This window comes from Silurus meridionalis, chromosome 2 (assembly GCF_014805685.1).
Source record: "Silurus meridionalis isolate SWU-2019-XX chromosome 2, ASM1480568v1, whole genome shotgun sequence".
In the NCBI taxonomy this organism is placed as follows: Eukaryota; Metazoa; Chordata; class Actinopteri; order Siluriformes; family Siluridae; genus Silurus; species Silurus meridionalis.
The window spans coordinates 31,165,460-31,178,196 of record NC_060885.1 but is presented as its reverse complement, the minus strand read 5'-3'; positions in this window follow the sequence as shown (position 1 = coordinate 31,178,196).

Below are 12,737 nucleotides of genomic sequence, written 5' to 3'. Positions count from 1 at the left end.
CATCTCTATGCAATATATTATAGATATAAAGCAGCTACACGCGCGATGCGATTCACCCCATATTACAATGCAGTGTGATCCAATTTCCAAATGATTCAGCACGATGCGATTCAATGCAATACGATGCAAAGGGAAAAATATGATGCTATACAATACAATATGCTACAGATAGTTAGCTTTTATTTCGTTCAGACAGACAGCAAATCATCAATTTACTTAAGTGCCTTCTGACTTCTAATACATGGCCTTTTCACAAACAGGCCTTTTTAGTGCAGAACAAAAGGATTAAATAAAACCAAATGTTCTTTTCCTGTTCTGTCTTCAGCAAGTTGCAGCTCTACCTCTGCCATGTTAATCTGTATTTCATCTTATTGAATCTTATTTGTCCACTTATTATTACTTTTATTATTTGTCTCTATCATGCATACATGAATGCGGACAAGGCCAGTCTAATTCATCACATTTTTCATGCTTATAGCTTTGGCAGTATTCATAGGCTTGTTTGACCTTGTATCCTGTTTAGGGAATGCATGTGTCCCAGAGATGGGAAGTAACGAAGTGCAAATACTTCGTTACTCTACTTACGTTGATTTTTTTTTTTTTACTAAGTTGACTTTACTTCATTAATTATTTGTTTTAATTTTACTTGCACTCATTACAGTTTTTTACACAAATATCTGTACTTTCAACTTCTTACATTTTTAATGAAGTTTTGATCTTTTTGGTGACGTGATCTATATTTTTTCTTGTATCATTTCCTGGCTAGTTTACGAAGCTAGCAACGAGCAAGACAGAAGGCAATAAGAAGTACGGGGGTAACGTGGATGAGACAAAGGCAGATGTTCAGCCTGGGTACATTCATTAGGTAACGAAATTTGTATTTATTTTGTATTAATATATTTTTATGATGTGAGGTTCAGTTACCAGCATGACACTAAAACAGTTAGTTGTAATGGCTAATTTTTACTTAAGCACATGTCAGAGCACACATTTTTTTATTTAACTTGAGTGAAAAAGTGCAGTCAGTATTTAAACTTTTACCAGAGTCTTTTAAAACTTCTACTTGAGTGAAGAATGTGTGTACTTTTGCCATCTCTAATATGTACCTCAAACTGGAGAGACTGATAGAAAAAGATGTATGAAAAGAATCTTCACTATATGGGGTACCTGTAGGTTAGATTTAAAAACATTCTATAGACACTGAACAGACAACATAGGAATGTATTTAGAGAACTAGTGTGAGGCTCATCTTAATACTAACAGTCAGTCTGGCAAATGGCAAAAATGTAAATTACTTTGAATTACCATTTCAAAAATAAGGTGTGACTTCTCACATTTAACAGTGTAAATGAGGAAAAGATTAACAAATGCAGTATGATGTGTGAGTCCTGGTCCACTCTAACATATTTACTTTTTATAAAAACAAGTTTATATTAGATAATTTGTTGTTAATGATGGCAATAAAAGAAACCAAGTGGAGCTGATAAAGAACATATGCACCATTCATGCTGTGTGATTATTCTCTGATCAGAAAAGACACCATGGACATCGTAGATCGCATAGAAAACCTCTCCAATAATTAAGTTTTTTGTTTGGGCATGACAAAAACACGAACATATTCAGAGCAAATTTTCATTCATGCAACCGAGCAGTTGAGGGACTTGTTTAGAGGCTTTGAAATCATGACCTTCCAATTATATAGGAACACACCAGGCCGGTGGGCAGTATTGGGTATTTTTATTTCAGTTGGCTTTAGTTTTTTCAGTTGTGTTACGAACCGTTGGCTCTAGTTGAATGGTGTGAGCAGATTTTCGGCCCATTCTGAATGTCAAATCGATGGCAGAACTTGTCGGTGAGAGAGAATTTTGATTGGCTATTCAGTTTGGCAAATAAGCACATGAGAGAAAAAAACGAGAGTTAAGAGGGAACAGACACAATTCTGCCCATTTAGTGCGTTTTTTTCCTTCATCCACAAGAGAACAAAGCTACACAAATCCATTAGTAGTGATCGCAGTTTTTTGGATGCCAAATAGAGACTACTGCCACCTGCTGGTATGGAAGCGTTATGTTCTCTCACGCAAGCACAGAACATACACACTACACGGCTGTAGTCTGTCCGGTGTGTTCTAAACTAGTTCTTTTGCATCTAGTGTTCATGTCGCAACACATTGGTATGCTAAAAGAGTCATTAAGAAAAATAAGTAAATAACTTCCAACTTTCAAAACTTTTTGGAAAAATAAAGCTTCCAGTTGAAACGAGGGTATTGATGGATGCCCAAATCCCTTCCTTCAAAAATGAAAAGCTAGGCGCCCGACTTGGAGATGAAGCAATAATTAGACTTTTTGTTCTGCCTGATTGAGTTGTGATTGAAAACTCTAATTAGCTGTTTATCTCCTGCTCTGGTGCTATGCTCTCAAAAAAAACCCCCAAAAAAACAAAGAAAAGGAGTGGGAATGCGAGCGTCCTGATAGCTATTTGTAGGAGAGGAATTGTTGAGCTGGAGTTCTAGTCATGGCTGATCGAGCCACCATCTGTTTCTTCTTAAAATGCGTGTGAGTGTGAGAAGGTATAGGAAAATAAGCAATTATGTTGTTATAGGACACTGAGCAAGCGACTTGGTGATGAGACACAGGAGTGCTAAAAACCACAGGCAATGTTTATTACATAGAAATCAAGTTACGCCTACACACCTATTTATACCATTTGTAATGTTTCATATGAGCTGGAGTTGATGAATTCTTCCGTTTGACAATTGCGTTGTTTGAGTTGTTCTTTGATTGTCATTTTTAGAATGTCATACATCTGAAACACCATATGTTTAGATGTAATCATTACCTTTAATGGCATTTGGCAGATGCCCTTATTCAAAGCGAGTTAGAATTATCTAATTTATACAACAGTTGTTAAGGGTTAAGGGCCTTGCTAAAGGGCCCAGCAGTGGCATCTTGGTGGTGCTGAAACTTGATCTCACAGCTTTCTGTTCAGAAGTCCAGCACTTTAACCACTTCTGCACAATATTTAGGGCAGACACACGTATCCACAGAAACTTGCAACCAAGCAGTTGAGGGTTAAGGGCCTTCCTAAAGGACCCAACAGTTAGTAATGCCTTAACCACTGAGCCATCACCTTCGTAAGTAAGCAGAGGTCCTAAATTGAGGACAAATTAGCATTCAAACAGGATTCAGTGTTGTTGGGTGACAAGTTTTCAAGTTCTTGTCAGAGGTCTGAAAAATCCCTCTGGAACATTCTTTACTGAATCCAGTTATTAGGTATAAATGTATTAGTGAATATCATCTTACTGGTTTTTATTTCTGGAATTTGTCCCTAAGTCTTAATATACTTTACTTGACCCTTGGGTCAGGTTTTTGATCTTGTGTTTGATGATCTGAAATTTACCTGCTCTTAAATTTTATTCTCTATTATCCCTAATGCAACCAAGGACCTATCGTAGGTATTAATAGTAGCATCTGGGGACTTCTTATGCAAATGCAGGTCAATGTGTCAATCCAGTAGTGCTGGAGATGAACAGCTGTGTGTGTGTGTGTGTGTGTGTGTGTGAGAGAGAGAGTCCACAGTGATTGGTCTAAAATTCTTCATTCCTTGAACATTTGAATCTCTTACAAACATAGTGTAGCTCGGCCCTCTTCTGTTAATGTTCTCATAATTTTTGCAAACCTTCCTGTTGACTTCAAAAATCTTTTTATATTATATAGGGATAGTTGTGAAGTGACTGCTGCACCTCGCATTCTCCCACACAAACACACAATGTTACAGATGCGTTTCTGCTGATGAGAGCAGTGTACTCTTTAAACCGTGATTGGTTTAGTGTCAGGATGCTAATGGTAACAAGCGGGAGAAATCCCTGTGGGCTGGTAATGTTTTGATCTGATTATTGTGCTGCGTTTATGAAAATGGCTTGCCACGGCTCTTGTCTCCCACGTGTGAAAACTCAAACGCTGTAAAACACCGCCAACAAATATCTATTTGTTAGAATTGAAAAAGGTTACGCAGACAGCAGAGATAAAATTGATAGTAAATGCTAAAAGGTAGCGTAGCCCTTTGTTCGGTTTGACTGGGGATTTCTGCGAACCAGACTATAAACTATTTGGTAATGGTTCTTGAGCTTTCGTAGATGTTTTACTGTATACTATAGCATTTAAAGACATTCCTGACCTTCCACAGAACACCAGTAAATGAAGATTTTAGTGGGCAACAGTAACTACAGCTGGCTGTCCACTTGAACAAATATTATTTCAAAAAATCAAACTAAAGGGTAATTCTAAAGAAGATAACGAGATCCATTGTTCCCTTTTAGGAACTGGAGCTGCGTCAACAACGTGTCACGTGTGTAATCTATCCAACGGAAAGGCACGCCGTCACCGGCGGGATGACCTCACAACCAGGAAGCTATAAAAGCACATGCGGTGGAGACGATGCTAGCTCCTGTTTGTTCAGGAAGCACTCTGTGTGTTGGTAAGTGGTTATATATAAATACATTTTTAAAAAGGCCATCGAGGTGGTTAATCTGCTAGACAGAGAATCCGGGTTCTACAGCAGGTACTTCATAGTTCCCAAAAAGGATGGGGGTTTACATCCCATTCTGGATCTGCGTCAGCTAAACTGCACACTATTGAGGCTCAGGTTCAAGATACTCACGCTGTAGCAGGTTGTGTCTCATATCAGATACTAGGACTGGTTTGTCAAGATAGAACTCAAGGACGCTTACTTCCAGGTATCCATCCTTTCTTTGAAACAGGAAGTCCCTGAGGTTTGCTTTCGGGGCCGAAGCTTACCAATATCAGGTCGTTCCGTTCAGCCTTGCACTCTCACCCCGCAACTTAACGAACTGTATGAATGCAGCTCTGGCCCCGCATACACATTTTGAACTATATCAACGATTGGTTGATATTAGCTTAATCAGGACCTGTTGGCGGTGTCCATCAACATGAAGGATTTAGGGTTAAGACTAAACAATTATGCAGGCACAACTGTCTCCAGCTCGGATCAAGTCTATCCTCACAGCCATTAAGAGAGTGAAAAAAGGACAGTCACTCACTGTGAAGCAGTTTCAAAGACGGCTTGGTCTGATGGCAGCCGTGTCCAAAGTGGTTCCGCTTGGCCTTCTGCACATGAGACCTATCCAGTGGTGGCTCAGGGACAGGGGGTTCTCCCGTAAGGGCAACCTATTCCGCACAAAGTCACACGGCAAGCCCTACAGGCCTTAGATGTGTGTAGAGAACACAGGTTCCTAAATCAGGGCCCCGTGTTGGGAGCTCCTTGTTGTCGCCTAACACTAACAACGGACACCATCCTCGTGGGATGGGGGGCAGTCATGAGTGGCCACTCCGCCGAAGGTCTGTGGCGTCCGCTGGCGGTGGCAACTGTGACAAGGAAAAATTCCCTGAGATGTTTTAAGAAAGAAACCTTGAGAGGAACCAGACTTAAGAGGGAACCCATCTTTATCTGGGTCTAGAGGTATGGGGGAAGCCGTAATCCATGTCACTTGACCCCCTCTCTTCTCTGGTCTGATGAGACAGAATTTAATCTTTTTGACCTTATTACAGAAATCCAAAATCTTAATTTTTTTAATGGGAACCCACTGGTGAAGCATGGTGGTGGTATTCTTATGCTGTGGGGATGATTTCCATCAATGTTGAAACTGGAAATTTCATCCAGCCTGTACAATTCTTTCATAAGGATCCAGGAACAGGTGTCTTGACGTTTAGTTGATTGTCGCTGTCTTAATGTCTAGATTTTTTTTTACCGCAATCCCATAAGGGTTCCAAACAGAGAGAGAGCTGGGGAACAGAATAAGAGAGTGACATAAAAAAAGACAAGATAAATCCTCTATAATTTGCAGCTCCTCCAAAACAAAAGCAAGGCTTAATGAATTGGAAATGGTTTTATTCACCAGAGACTATAAAACCCAAATACGGTTCGAGAGAGAGTGGGACTGTGCGATGTGAAAATGACTTTTAGCGACGCAGAAGGCTCGAGTGTAAATGAGATCTCGGACTGCAGCTGCTTAAAATGCAATACGATAGAAAGGAGGGGGAAAAAAGCTAAGGAATAGTTTCCAGATAATATGTCCACACACTCTAAATCGTCTCACAAATACACGAGTCACTTATGCTCACCCATGTGTTGTGGTAAGCAATTTATTTCAAATGAAAGTCTCTGTAAATTATTTGAGTATTTGTGTTTGTGATGCTCCTGATTATGTAATTGCTATTATTAGGTGCAGATTCTTGAGCATGATATTGGCAAATCTTCCTGGCAATATTTGCCTGTGTATTGAATGAGTTTATTCAAATATTAAATAGCCATTTAAGGTACCTGGATAAACCCAAGCAAGAAGCAGTGCTGAGTCCAGCAATATTCCAAGGTATGCAAAAGTATGCAATAGATTGGCAATGGATTAAATGGTATTGAAAATCCTCCTCTGTGACATTTCTATATAGGAAGAATCTGGCAACAATGGAAGCCTTAAACGAACCTCAAAATATTTTCCTGACTGTATAATTCGGAACTGCAGTATTTCTTTGGAATGCTTAGATGTGATTAATGACAATTAGGATTAATTGCAGTGTATAGACTTGAATTTGTGAATTATATTTATTGTTACACATTGAAGGATTCTGGAGTCTGAAGGGATGAAGATTTTCCCACTGTTCAACAAACAGGAGCAGAATTATTTATTTTTAAGTTCAAGTTACCATTTACACTAAGGATATACCAGTTTGTTCAGGTCAGCAGATCTAGCAAATTCTTGCTCCTAATGTTTGCTACCTATAATTTCCTTTTCCTCTCTTAAAGCTAGCCATCTGAAAGGTGGTCACTGCCCCATAGCCTAAATACACTACACCAGCTTTCATCATTTCACTACAATGCTTTCCATTCTGCCAATTGTTTTTTTTTCATTCACTCCACCTTCTCTCACCGTATGCACAAGACAAGCCTAATCAACATTAATCTGCCCTTTAATTTACGCCTTATTAACCTTCGGATATCATTTGTTTTTACCATTATAGGGCTGCTTATTTGCTTTTAAGGCTATATTGGTACTTATTTTTTAAATCGGGACTAAGACGTCGTTGGTTAATTAATCATTTTGTAGTTTCAGCATAGCTCGCTGGATTAGCCAAGAGGTTTTGCGTTGGAGGCGAAATTAGATTTCTGTGATCAATGGGATTTGTACAGCTAAGCTTCGAGATCCTTTAGCGTTTAAGATAAAAACAATTTCAGAGAGCATAGAATTGTACTTTTTAATTGCAACGTAATCACGATGGTTAAAATGATCGATTTAAGTGAGAAAAATGGTAATGATAAATGTTTTTTTTCCCAAATGTAATTGTATAATACTATGTTTTTCTGTTGCACATGTGATCAAATAAGTGATTAGTCAAAAATGAGAAAAGTGTCACACGTCATGTTCTCATGAGCTTATGGTGGGAGACGAGTTTGAATACAAGAGACAAAGCAGTCAATGCAGTATTACATCAGATGGGATTTAATAATTTAATAATTGATTCTGAAATGAGTCACTGAAAAAAGCATTTTTCAGTTTCTTTACTTACTACAATGACCATTAAATGGATTAACATCTATGAAACCGTATGAATAACACAATTGTGTAAGGTCCTCATCAGGGAGGCACTCGTGGTTTAACACGTCGTAAGATTATATTCCGTGCTGTTAGGAAAAAAATCCGATCAAATCAGTGCATTGTGTGCTGTCATCATTAACAGCGATGATGAATAGTTAAACCCCACCCATGGCATTCCATAGAGAGGAGCCATATTTCCACCAGGCCTGCACTGTATGCAAGTTAATAAGCAGTAAACTGGAACCCACTGATGGGGGACTGGGTGTAAATCAAAAGATTTGCTAGAAAGAGTGTAGAAAAATAATCATTGTGACTTATTGAGTGCATGCATATTGGGCTGTATTTAGAGTTGGTGAATGAAGTGAATAAATTGTTAAAGCTTAGACATAGTTACACAATTATACACGTTATTGGGTAGTGGGGGTTCATGGTTTGGCCCTTGAACTAGGCACTTAACACAATCTGCTACAGGAGTGCCTTGGCTGACCATGGGCACTGACCCTAGCTTCTTAACAAGCTCGGATATGCAAAAACTGTTTTCAACAAATGTATTGAAATAGTATTCTGATTCTTTTGTGTATATGAATTGAAAGGTGGAAGGAAGGATGGCTTGGGGGATGGACATTAGGTGCCACCCAGATTAGGATGGGTTCCCTTCTGAGTCTATTTTCTCTAAAAGTTTCTTCCTCATTCCATCTCCTTGCCACTGCTGCAACTTGCTTTTTTGAGATAGACTTATAATCAGCTTTATCCCTGAGAAAAGCTGCTTGCTTTGAGACACTACATTGTTAAAAGTGCTACACAAAAATGGATGGATGGACATTAACTACTTTGACAGTTAATTGTCAGATACTAAATAGATGGCAGGAAAAAATGTGTGCACCGGGATTCAAGCTATGGTGTCCTTTAATACAGGTAGTCTCCGACTTACTTACATGGCCTAAATCAAAGACCATAATCTCGTCTGAAATGTTACATACAAATTAGGTCATGTGACTTGCCAATAATATGCAAGCATGGGACCGTGTTTTGTGTGCAACCTGTTTTAATAAGGCTTATATAACACATCGAAACTCGATGTCTGAGGCTGTTAAACAACGCATGAACCATGAATGCTCTCAATGTATGTAAACTGTAAACAGTATCTGACACTCGGATGTTGCCGAGCATTGCTCTGACTCTGTGCCTCGCTGCTTCAGGCTAAAAGTGTGCCTTTAATAAATGTCCAATATGTTATTGCTTGTATTTTCATCATGGAATAGCAGGAGCAGTGGGTGATGTGGGAGAAAATATGCAGGTGATGCAACAGGCAACAGAACTGCTATGCTTTCAGACGGAAAACAAAGATCTCCTTGTTTTTGTGAACTTTGCAAGGTTAAGGTTTCAGTGCTGTTGAATATAAAAAGATTAGTGTTGAATTAGAAAGTGATGACTCGTGCATTTTTGTAGCAGCGCTAAGTAAACTTCATCGGTACATGGAGTGTTTGGTGTTAAAAATGCTGGAAGTTTGCGTGAAGTGAGTTTACTCTTGTCTTTTTTCCCATCTTAGTATTCCATCAGGTGCAGGTGGTGCTGTCAAAATGAAATGGAGTCGCAACAATACAACCACAAGCAGTTTATTAAACAGATTTAAATCTGCATAGAGACGCGGAGTTGGCGCAGGCAAGCTTCAATAACCGCAACAGCCTGTTACGGGTAGGTGTAGGGTTTTGACTTATGATGATGAATGTGCCAAAATGGAAAACGTGGACCAACACTTGATTTCAGGTTCTTTATCTTTGTTGCTATCTAGGATATGCATTCCAATGAGCTACAGACTAGAGTCTCGTCTTAGTCATCAAATGTTTTCTCATGCTGGCTGGCATGGTGACAAAGAAATGTAATTAGGTTTACTCGGTTCACTCCTGTGCTTGGGTTAGTGCCTTTGTCAAGGTAAAACATTTCTCGCAGTTTTTTTTAAAAGAATGGGGTTTGATTGACTTCGCTTAATTATCCCTATAAAATAATTAGCTGGGAGATAGTAGCTTAGTGGTTAAGCATTGCCACACCAAGCTGCCACTCCTGGGGCCCTGAACAAGGCTCTTTTAACCCGATAAATGTAATAAATGTGCTTGTTAACTTTTGAAAGACTGCCATGCCACCTAGGGTGACTTCTCCCTCCTGTTGTTCCTGGGGTCTTGTGATCCACTGCAATCCTGGCAAGGACAAAGGGGTTTTTGAAGATAAAAAGAATTCATTTGACATCAACCTCTTTCAAAACTTCAACCGAGGAAACCTGTTGAAGATCAAAACTGGCAAATCAAGCAAACAACAAAAGGTCCGAAATATGCAAAGGCAGAAACATTGACATGACTTCAAAAAATGAGTGTGTTTAAGTGGTTGTACATGTGTGGCTTTCAGAGGAGCAGCTGGGAGCGTTAGTACCTTGGAGATTGGGAGTGGGCTGAAGTGGAAATGATTTTGCGAATTGAAGATGGAGTGTTGGACACTATGCCAGGAGTCTATCTCTGATGCTTGTTTGGGGGTTTAAATGAATTGGTGCTGTCAGGAATGGCCCTGAAAATGAATGGAGTTAATTAAAAGAAATTCCCAGTGAGCATTAGATGTCTTCAGCCAGAACCCAGCAAGATCATTCTCATCCCAGTCCTCAAGGTATTAAAGACTGCTGCAAAGTTACCTGAAGTCCAATAGGACAGGAAGTCTGCATGTGGGTCTAGACCAGGGGTGTCCAATTTTTTGCACAAAGTGCTGGTGTCGGTGCAGGTTTTCATTCCAACCAAGACACACACAGATTCCACCTGTTTAGATCTTCATAGACAATGGAGGTGTGGCCCTTGTTTGGTTGAAATGAAAACATGCACCCACACTGGCCCTTTGATGAACAAATATTGGACACTCCTGGTCTAGGGGGGTACTGGCACATTGAAAGGGCACTTCTTGAGCCCATATTTGTATTACTCCTTTGGGAACTCTCATACCTTTTATTGATTTTTTTATCCAATTTAGGGAGATTGTTTCTGTGTTTCCCTTCATATTCCCTGAGCTCTCTGGAAAAAATTCTTCACCGAAGATGCCTATGCTTGTCTAGGGTTCAATAAAAGAAAAAACTAAAACCAATTGTGTTAAACTGGTTGAGAATGAGTGACACATGAGTCACATAATCCCCCTATGGAAGAAAGGAAATTCAGTTTGGCAGTTTTGCCAGCGCCTCCTATGGAAACTTCAAAACTCCTGTTTGCTCTTTTTGGCCTGACCTTGTGATTAAGAGCATGTGATCATTGCTTGCTAATCTACAAGTCTCTCCATAAAGGCAGTTTGTGAAACTGTTAAAATACCAGAAACACTGTGTACCTGTGTTGCTGCACTGCAGTATTTGTACTATCAAGTCAAAGGTTAAGTGTCTTTAAGAATAAATCTATTAATAAGTAAAATTGGCATAAAAAATACCAGCAATTACATAAAGAATATTACCAATTCAAACATCCCCATTCATCTATTTGGCCTCACAAAGCCCTTGAGAATCTGTCTGCAGCAGCAAAGCTTAAAGTGGATAATTTGCCAGAGTTCTGGGCTCAAGCCCTTATGCCAGGCCCATATAAGTGTGCAGGTCCCTTGGGCAAAGGCTAAATCAAGCACCAAGCTTCAGGGCAGAGTTAGCTGAAGCTAATATATGTAGTGTAGCAGGGTTTGAGCATTTATCCAAGTCTTAGTCTCGAGTGTAACTTTGAGCCGAAACTAACTCTCGTTGTACTGCATTACCTTGTCAATCTACTGTATATGACATTTTTCTATTAGTATTTCCCCACGAGTGTTTGGGTTTGTGCATGCAAACTAGGCTTGTTATGCAAACATGGACTGGAAATCTATAGACTTGTGTACACATTTTCACGTCCTTGCTTGCAAAGAGAATAATTTTATCTCCTTCTCCAGAATACCATATGGCCACCTATAAATTCACTGTATTAACTGCAAAGGTGTAGAGGGTACATACAGCCAGAATGTAGTTGGGTAGATGACACATTTTTGCCTTAATGCATTGATGACTAGCTACAAGAGTAGAGACATTAATTCTAAGCCAAACCCTATAGACACATTGGTTAATTAAAAAAAGGAGGAAACAAAAATGATGAATCAATAAGATGAATAAAATTAAAATTAAAGTAATTGAATAAAGGCCCCCTTCCTCTACAGCTTCCTAGTTGTTAATGATGGAAAGATCGGATCATTTTAGTGACTCTGAATCTCCTTCATCAAAATGAACAAAAATGATTTTTAGTTATTTGAGTCATTTAGCGCATTTCGTTCCTTTGATGTCTACATACACAAACGTTGACTATAGTTGCAATCATGTAGATATTACAGTGCAGCTCAGAACGAAATGAGCGCTCACCTCTCATATCTTGTGGTCAGAGTCATTAGTTCTTTTGTCTCGTGACTCCTATAATTATTGTTACAATAATGTCAAGATTCGGACCAAAACCCTGATCTATTGGATTGTGCAGCATCTATTGAAGTCGTGTGATAAAAGAAGAAACGACACGAACCAGAGGACTCGTGAGGTCAGCGACTCAATTCTGTTTTCTGTGTAATGCACTGCATAGTGTATTTGGGAGTCACGTGATAAAAGAACGAACGACTCGAACTAAAAGAGTCGAGAGGTAAACTACTGAATTCTGTTTCCTGTACATGACCTACGGAGATGTTGTGATGTTTTGCTCATGTTTTTATTGCATGTTGTAACCTACCAAGACAAAAACCAGTGGTACTGTATCTTTTAAACCTCTACCTTTTAAATTTCTTTCCTTCACTTACCACTTGTGACACCACTACTCATACATCACCATGAAATCTAGAAGTGACAGAGAAGCGAACAATCAGGTAATAGAGAGAGATGAATTTGTTCCAAGTGTTGTCTTTCTTAATTAAAAATTAATTCTTTCGACCCAAACTCGTTGGTAAGAGCTTTAAATCTGAGGCAGACGCAAATCCCAAGGAGAGGCCAAGAGCGAAGCGTCTCGGAGCAATTTAAACGTGAACTGAAAGCGAACAGGTCGTAGATAACGAATGACTCGCTGCCGCTTTCCCAGACACCTATTAGCCGGCATCCGTCTCTCCGCACTTCTCTCTCTT